The sequence below is a fragment of the Leptodactylus fuscus genome, chromosome 7 (genome assembly GCF_031893055.1).
Source record: "Leptodactylus fuscus isolate aLepFus1 chromosome 7, aLepFus1.hap2, whole genome shotgun sequence".
Taxonomy (NCBI): Eukaryota; Metazoa; Chordata; class Amphibia; order Anura; family Leptodactylidae; genus Leptodactylus; species Leptodactylus fuscus.
Window position 1 is genome coordinate 90,996,009 of NC_134271.1, and position 7,042 is coordinate 91,003,050.

Here is a 7,042-nt window from a genome sequence, read left to right on the forward strand (position 1 = left end):
AGGACCACATCTTTGATTATTTAATTTAAATCGGCACGCCGAACAAAAAAGGTTGCCTACCCCTGCTCTAGAGGAACAGGCTTTTTTTTTTTTTTTTTTTTTTCTTCTCTGATAAATGACTTCCTAAAGAGTGGAAGTTTAGTGTTTGCATGCAAGATGCCGGTAAAGAGGTACCCTGGTGTTGTCTCCATTTGGACATTGGTTGCAGGCTGAAGGATGTACTACCACCACCTCAAATTGCCAGGAAGAAGCCCCAGGTGATTGAAAGAGATTGCTGGAATACCTAAGGGTGCCTTCACACAGTTTACGCTGTGTGTATTCTGTCTACGCTCTGTGTATTCTTTCCATTTTTCACGTGTAAAATGTAGTTAGTCATTGAGTTCAATGGCTTTTTTGTATGACGCGTCTTTTTGCACGTGTGTCAAAAGACGCGCGTTATACGAAAAAGCTATTGAACTCAATGGCTAACTACTTTTTACATGTGTAAGATGGAAAGAATACACGGAGCATAAACTCCGTGTGAAGGTACCCTTAGGTTGTATTATCCCGCTACAAATTTACAACCGTTAGGGGAAGAGGCTCCAAAAAGGAAATCTCAGGTTTGTGGTAGAACACTTAAGTGGTGTGAGAGAAAAGTCTACCCCTATGAGGGACAGAAGTACTTTCTAAAGATTAGATTCCCATTTCTGGATATAAAATCTTCAGGGTGTTCACTCTACTGTTGCTGTCCGCCCCAGGGTTCCTGTACTAAATCCTGGAGAAACTGGACAGGGGACGGCTTGCTGGTGGCCAGCTTTAAAACCCATCCATTTGAATGTTAGGGGTTTTTTTTGTACGCAGCCTCTCTGCTTGGAAACTTCCCTTCCCTCCCACAGACGCAGTTCTGTGTGTCTGACTTTGTGTGCACAAAAAAAAAAAGGTTTCTAGGCAAAGAGGCTGCATACAGACACTGGCCATTACCTTTTAAAAACCCCATTCAAATGGATGGGTTTTAAAGCTGACCACCGGCACGCCATCCAGTTTCTCTGGGGTTTAGGCTGCACATTGGCGATAGTGTGGATGCCCCCTTACAACATTCTCTGACAACATGCAGTCACTTACAACTTGCACAGTGCACACCGTCCTTGGTGTCGGTTCTTGGCAGATGCTGACCTAGCACACGGTCTACGTACTGAATGGGTATCATCCCTGCTATCCTGTAATGTAAAAGTATCTCACCACACTCTGCCCCCTACTCAGCAGTGGACGTGTTAATGATGGATGGAATTATGACGGACTAGGTTCACATTAACATTCATCTCTCCATTGTTGGGGTCTGCATGGAAACACGGAAAAAAGAAGCAAGCATTTACTTGTGGACCTCCTAGTTGATAATGGGATCCATCTGGTTTCGGCTGGTTTTATACTGGAACTGACGAAGTTATCTGCAGGATTTTTTTTTCTCTGCTGATTTTAGATGCAATCTGTGGCGTAGTCTCCAAAGCAGAAGTGAACCTAAACTGATCTAGTTACCATCATACGGGAGTCAGCAGTATAGTCTTAAGGTTACATGAGCACTTGCTTCAAGGGTTGGTCTACATTTAAGTTTTTTTTTAGGTGGATCATAAGTAAATTATGGATGACAAATACTATTTATTTCTTAATGAATCCAGTTTATTACTGTCCCTGCCTTTCCAATTGCTGTGTACACCGCTATGAAGCAGCCATGATGTGGCTCCACTTTCAGCCCTTCAATCACATGACTGCCAAGTACCAGAAACTGAGCTTCTGGGTCCTAGAGCTCTGCAGTTATGAGGCTAAGGCCCCACTTTGCAGAAACGCAGCTGTTTTTGTGGCGGTTTTTTGAGCCAAAGACATGAATGGCTACAAAAGTAATGGGAAATATATAGGAAGCGCTTTTACTTCTCCCTTTTGCTCAATCCATTTCTGTCTTTGGCTAAAAAAAAAAAAGTCAACAAAATTTGCAACAAAAAAAAAAAAGCAGCGTTTCTGTAACGTGGGGCTTCAGCCTAAGGTGGGAGGCCACAAATTTACAGGGGAAATCCGCAGAAAAGTAATGTTAAAATGGAACCCAAAGATATGTTATGTAAAGTACATAATGGTGCTTCTGGTGAAACATCAGTGTGCCACCTTTGTAAAAATTACTGGAGATAGAAAACTAATTTTTTTTAGTAGCATTGTCTATTAAAAACAAAATGTGAAAAACAGGCTTTATTAAAAAAAATAAAAAATAAAAATAAAAAAAATCTTATTAAAATAAACACTTGCAAAAAAAAGCAACAGCAAAATAAAAAGACACAAAAGAATTTGAATAACCCAAAGGACAAAAAATAAATAAATAAAAGTGATTGACCATGCATGTATGGAAAACCCGAAAAATATTGAGGATGGCTGTGGAAATACATACAACCTGCTGAGCTGAAGTTTCTGGATAGATCCAGGACTACAGAGTTGGCAGGACAGTTATACATGAGTACCACGGAAAAATGAACTACAAGAAGTATGCCGTATGACGTCAAAGTGAAGCATTAACTTTTGAAGCCCCGCCCTCTCGCTGCTCTAATGTGTGACGTCACCAGTCCCGGCAGATTTGTTCCTGCGCTCAGTGTGAGTGGGCGTGTCTGCAGATAGACGCTGTGTGTGAGAGGCCGGAGCTGCTGCAGGATGCCTCAGAGACGCCAGAGGAGTAGAGGAGGGGGAAACAGGAGGTCGGGGGCGGCTGGAGAAGGTACCGCGGGAAACCTCCTCATACAGCACCTTATTACATCACCAGCCCGCCATGTCCTTCTAGTTTAGGGCACAGGTTGTTAGTATGTGTGGTGCCGACATAATGTAAATACTTGCACCCTCAGAGCCTCTTGGTCTTGATAAGGGTTAGGTCGTGCGGTGGTTTTGGCCATGTGAGTAATACTTAGGTGTATAACATGAGAAGTCATCTAGAAGTGTGTGTGTACCTGAGGAGGCTGCTGATGTTAGGCAACTGTATAATACACATAAGAGCATAGCCTTTGCCACAGCTGACCATATGACTGCAGCTACACAGGCACACTGTATGGGTATGGCCAACCTCAACTACACCAAATTACAAAAATACAAAAGAGTCCTTTTTATTGCTTCAAAAGATAAACTATTAAATCTCATACATGTGCCTATATCACATCTTACAGGGGCTCTATCAGCAAAATTATGCTGATAGAGCCCCACATATGTGAATAGCCTTTAAAAAGGCTATTCAGGCATTGCTAATGTTATATTAAACAACCCCCCCCCCCCCAGTTTTAAAGGGGCTCTATCAGCAAAATCATGCTGATAGAGCCCCACATATGCGTGAATAGACTTTAAAAAGGCTATTCAGGCACCGTAAAATGTTATATTAAACTACCCCCACGTTTTAAAATAAAACCCTAACAGAGAATGTGATAAACTTACCGAATGTGCACGGTGGGCGGGCATTCAGGGTGCGCCATCTTCTTCATCCCCGCCTCCTCTTCCTCCGATGTCCTCGGGTCCCGTCTTCCTCCGGCGCTCGCGAACTGACATTGCTTGAAAAAAATGGCCTGGGCGCATGCGCAGTAGCATGCTGCTTCTACTACGGCTACTGCGCATGCGCCCAGGCCATTTTTTTTTAAGCAATGTCAGTTCGCGAGCGCCGGAAGAAGACGGGACCCGAGGACATCGGAGGAAGAGGAGGCGGGGATGAAGAAGACGGCGCACCCTGAATACCCGCCCACCGTGCACGTTCGATAAGTTTATCACATTCTCTTTTAGGGTTTTATTTTAAAACGTGGGGGTAGTTTAATATAACATTTTACGGTGCCTGAATAGCCTTTTTAAAGGCTATTCACGCATATGTGGGGCTCTATGTGGGACATCTTGCAGCGATGTCCTCGGGTCCCGTCTTCCTCGTCGTCTTCTTCCGGCGTCATTGCTTGTAATCCCATGCCAGCACAGTAGCAGGGGAACTGAGCATACTGAGAATGCTCAGTTCCCCTGCTATTGTTCCCCTGCTAATCCTCGGGTCCCGTCTTCCTCGTCTTCAATCCCGTGCCGGCACAGTAGCAGGGGAATTGAGCATACTCAGTTACAAGCAGGATTACAAGCAATGACGCCAGAAGAGGAATCAGAAAATCAGACCTCAACAGCAATAGAATGGCTAGTGCAGCTTGGGCCCTCCATCTGACTCTGTCCCCTTTGACTTTAATGGAAGGTTTCTTTGGTTATGCTTATTTTTCTAAAAGAAGTGTCCTGCACGTATGACTTCTTCTGTCAGATAAGTAACAAACATGCTATGTATATAACTTTTGATGTTTGTATTAATTTGTTGGTAATTTTATTTGTAAAACTAACAAACATTTGAACAAAGAAACTTTCTTTAACCATTTTTTATGATTTTTTTTTTTTTTGTGGTTTTTTGAACCAAAGCCAAGAATGGCTAGAAAAGAAATGGGTACTATATAGGAAATACTTATACTTCTACCTTCTGCTCAATCCACTTCTGGCTTTGGCTCCAAAAACCACAGCAAAATCTGCAACAAAAAATGCTGCATTTCTGCAATGTGGGGCTCTAGCCTAAAGTGGCACTGGAAAAAAAAAAAAAATGTGCAAGTGACCTTTGTACAGATGAGAGAAGTGGGCTTTTAAAGTCCTATTATAGGGGTGATTGTTATTGTTTAGCCCTGTAGACGACAGCAGAGTAATGTGGAGTGAATAAGACACACTCACCAGGCCCATCGTTCACTTTACTGAGCTACCAAATGGGTCCTCTGGCTAGTCATGTGATTGACAGACTGGCCAATTCACTAGCCAGAAATCCCTCGTTCCTGTTCTGTTTATGACAACATAACATTGAGTGACTTCTGGCTAGTGTGGGAACAGGCAGGTTGGTGTGCCGACCGTCAGTGACCCATTATGTAGCTCAATAATGGGTCACCGGTGGTTTTATTTATATATATATATATATATATATATATATATATATATATATATATACTAGTGAAGGTCTCGCAGGGTGACCTGGCTACCTTTTGGCTGTGTGATGGGAGTTGCAGACAAAATCATTGTATAGCCCTGTCCTAAAGGAGGAAGTGCAGGGAATATAGAAGAGCAGTGATTTACTGAATATATAGCATAGATAACAGAGGGGAGCAGGTAGATGTCATGTTGGAGACTGTGAGTTTCTGCAGGGTGAAGAGGCTACAAGTAGAATGTGAGAAGTAGTGGGTTTAGCAGAGTGGCAGAAATAGCAAGGATGGAATATCCCATTGGGATTTCTACCAGCAGAGTCAAAGACCAGTCCACCCCTAGCTAGCAAATAAGTGATAAACTTGTCTAAAATAATTTTTGCTTAAAAGGTGCAATTTATGCCACAATTCATGGCGCCGGGACCTTAGTAAATATGGGCCATGAGTCTGACTAGACCTTCAGATAGGACATTGATATCAGACACGCAGTAGCCTACCTGGCCAGACTGTGTTAATTTGAAACTACAAATGACTACGTGTGTGAATCTCTACGTTTACTTTAAGATGTATGCATGCTGCAGCTCCACCTCTTTCTTCAGGTGGCGCTGATGTGGTGATGGATTCTGGGAGAAATTCTGATAATGTTGAACGACTGGCTTCCAAATACATGGTAAGTGTAGTCTAGAGAAAGGTAAAACACTCTTTATGTTCTCTAGAACAGGTGTGCACAATCTTTTCTGGTCCGATATCCATATTATGTTGAACTACTCCCAAGGGCCATAATAAAACTTTCCTTTCCTTTGTAACTTCTATTACTTAATGACTATGTCATCAGTTCTTTCTATCGGTCTGCAACACAGAAAAACGTAAAGTATTACCAGCTGAGAAAGTTGTGGTATATCAAAACGTACAGTTTGTCAAACCTGTCTTGTAGGACTCTCTCAATAGGGTCTCTTCTTTCCTAGCGAGAACTCCAGGGAGAATGAGATCATGCATGAACATGACTATCTCCACTGTAGGTAATGGGAGTTGTAAAATGCTCCAGTGTCCTCCCAGCGCGGTCCGATGTTTCTGCTCAGCTGTTTTCTTTTGTGGAAGTTCTTCGCTGGGTGTGACGTCCCATGTCCTATGCTGAAGCCACTGATTGGCCTCATTGGTCACATGCAGTGGGCAGAAAAGATCTGCAGGACCAGACCATGCTGGGAGGCATCAGGGGCAGGTGAGTATGCATGTTTGTTATATTTTTCTATTTTTTTTTTTTTTTTTTTAAACGTTGTTACCTCTTTGGGGCCTCATCACTATTGCATTGCAGTAAATGTCTTCTGGCATCCTAATGGGGAATAAACATGGGTAAAAGAATGAGTGTCCAACCTCTCAGATCAGTGGTGCACATAATATCTTATTGAATGACTCCCATGGGCCGCCTTAAAACTATCACCATCCGATACATTCATGACACATTAGAAGAATATGCTATAAATGTCTATTAGGCACAAGTTCTATCTCCGTCTCTATCTCTTCCAGTTAGCACTACAGAGAAGAGGAGACTATGCATGCACATGACTCTGCATTGTTGGGTATTGTAATAGCCTAGCATTTCACAATGGCCATAAACTATGATGGAGAGAACCACGCACAAGGAGGCACCACTATCTCATTTTATCCTTTCTCATTGTCCTTATATATGGGAACCCAGAGATGGCTACACAGTGCATCAGTAGTACGTACCCTGCTCCTGAGCTACAGTATGTGCCACTCTATAAAAGGACTAACCACACATAGACAAGCACTTCTGTGTCCAGATGCTGAAGAGCCACAGAGAATGGTATAGTAGGTCACTTCCGGACCATGGGCTTCTTATTATGCACCTCTGACGTAGATGCTGCGTTTGCTATTGGCGGTGGCCTCTTGGGGATCAAACAGTCAGTATCTGTGTTACCCTTATCACAGCCATTCCAACCACTGCTCAGCTGTCATTTGCAGCAGGGTCCTACAGATACACAAGCACATCTTCATAATTCTATTTGTTTTCATGAGATATATTTGGGTTGTGTGTTTTCTTTGTAAATTAACATTTATTT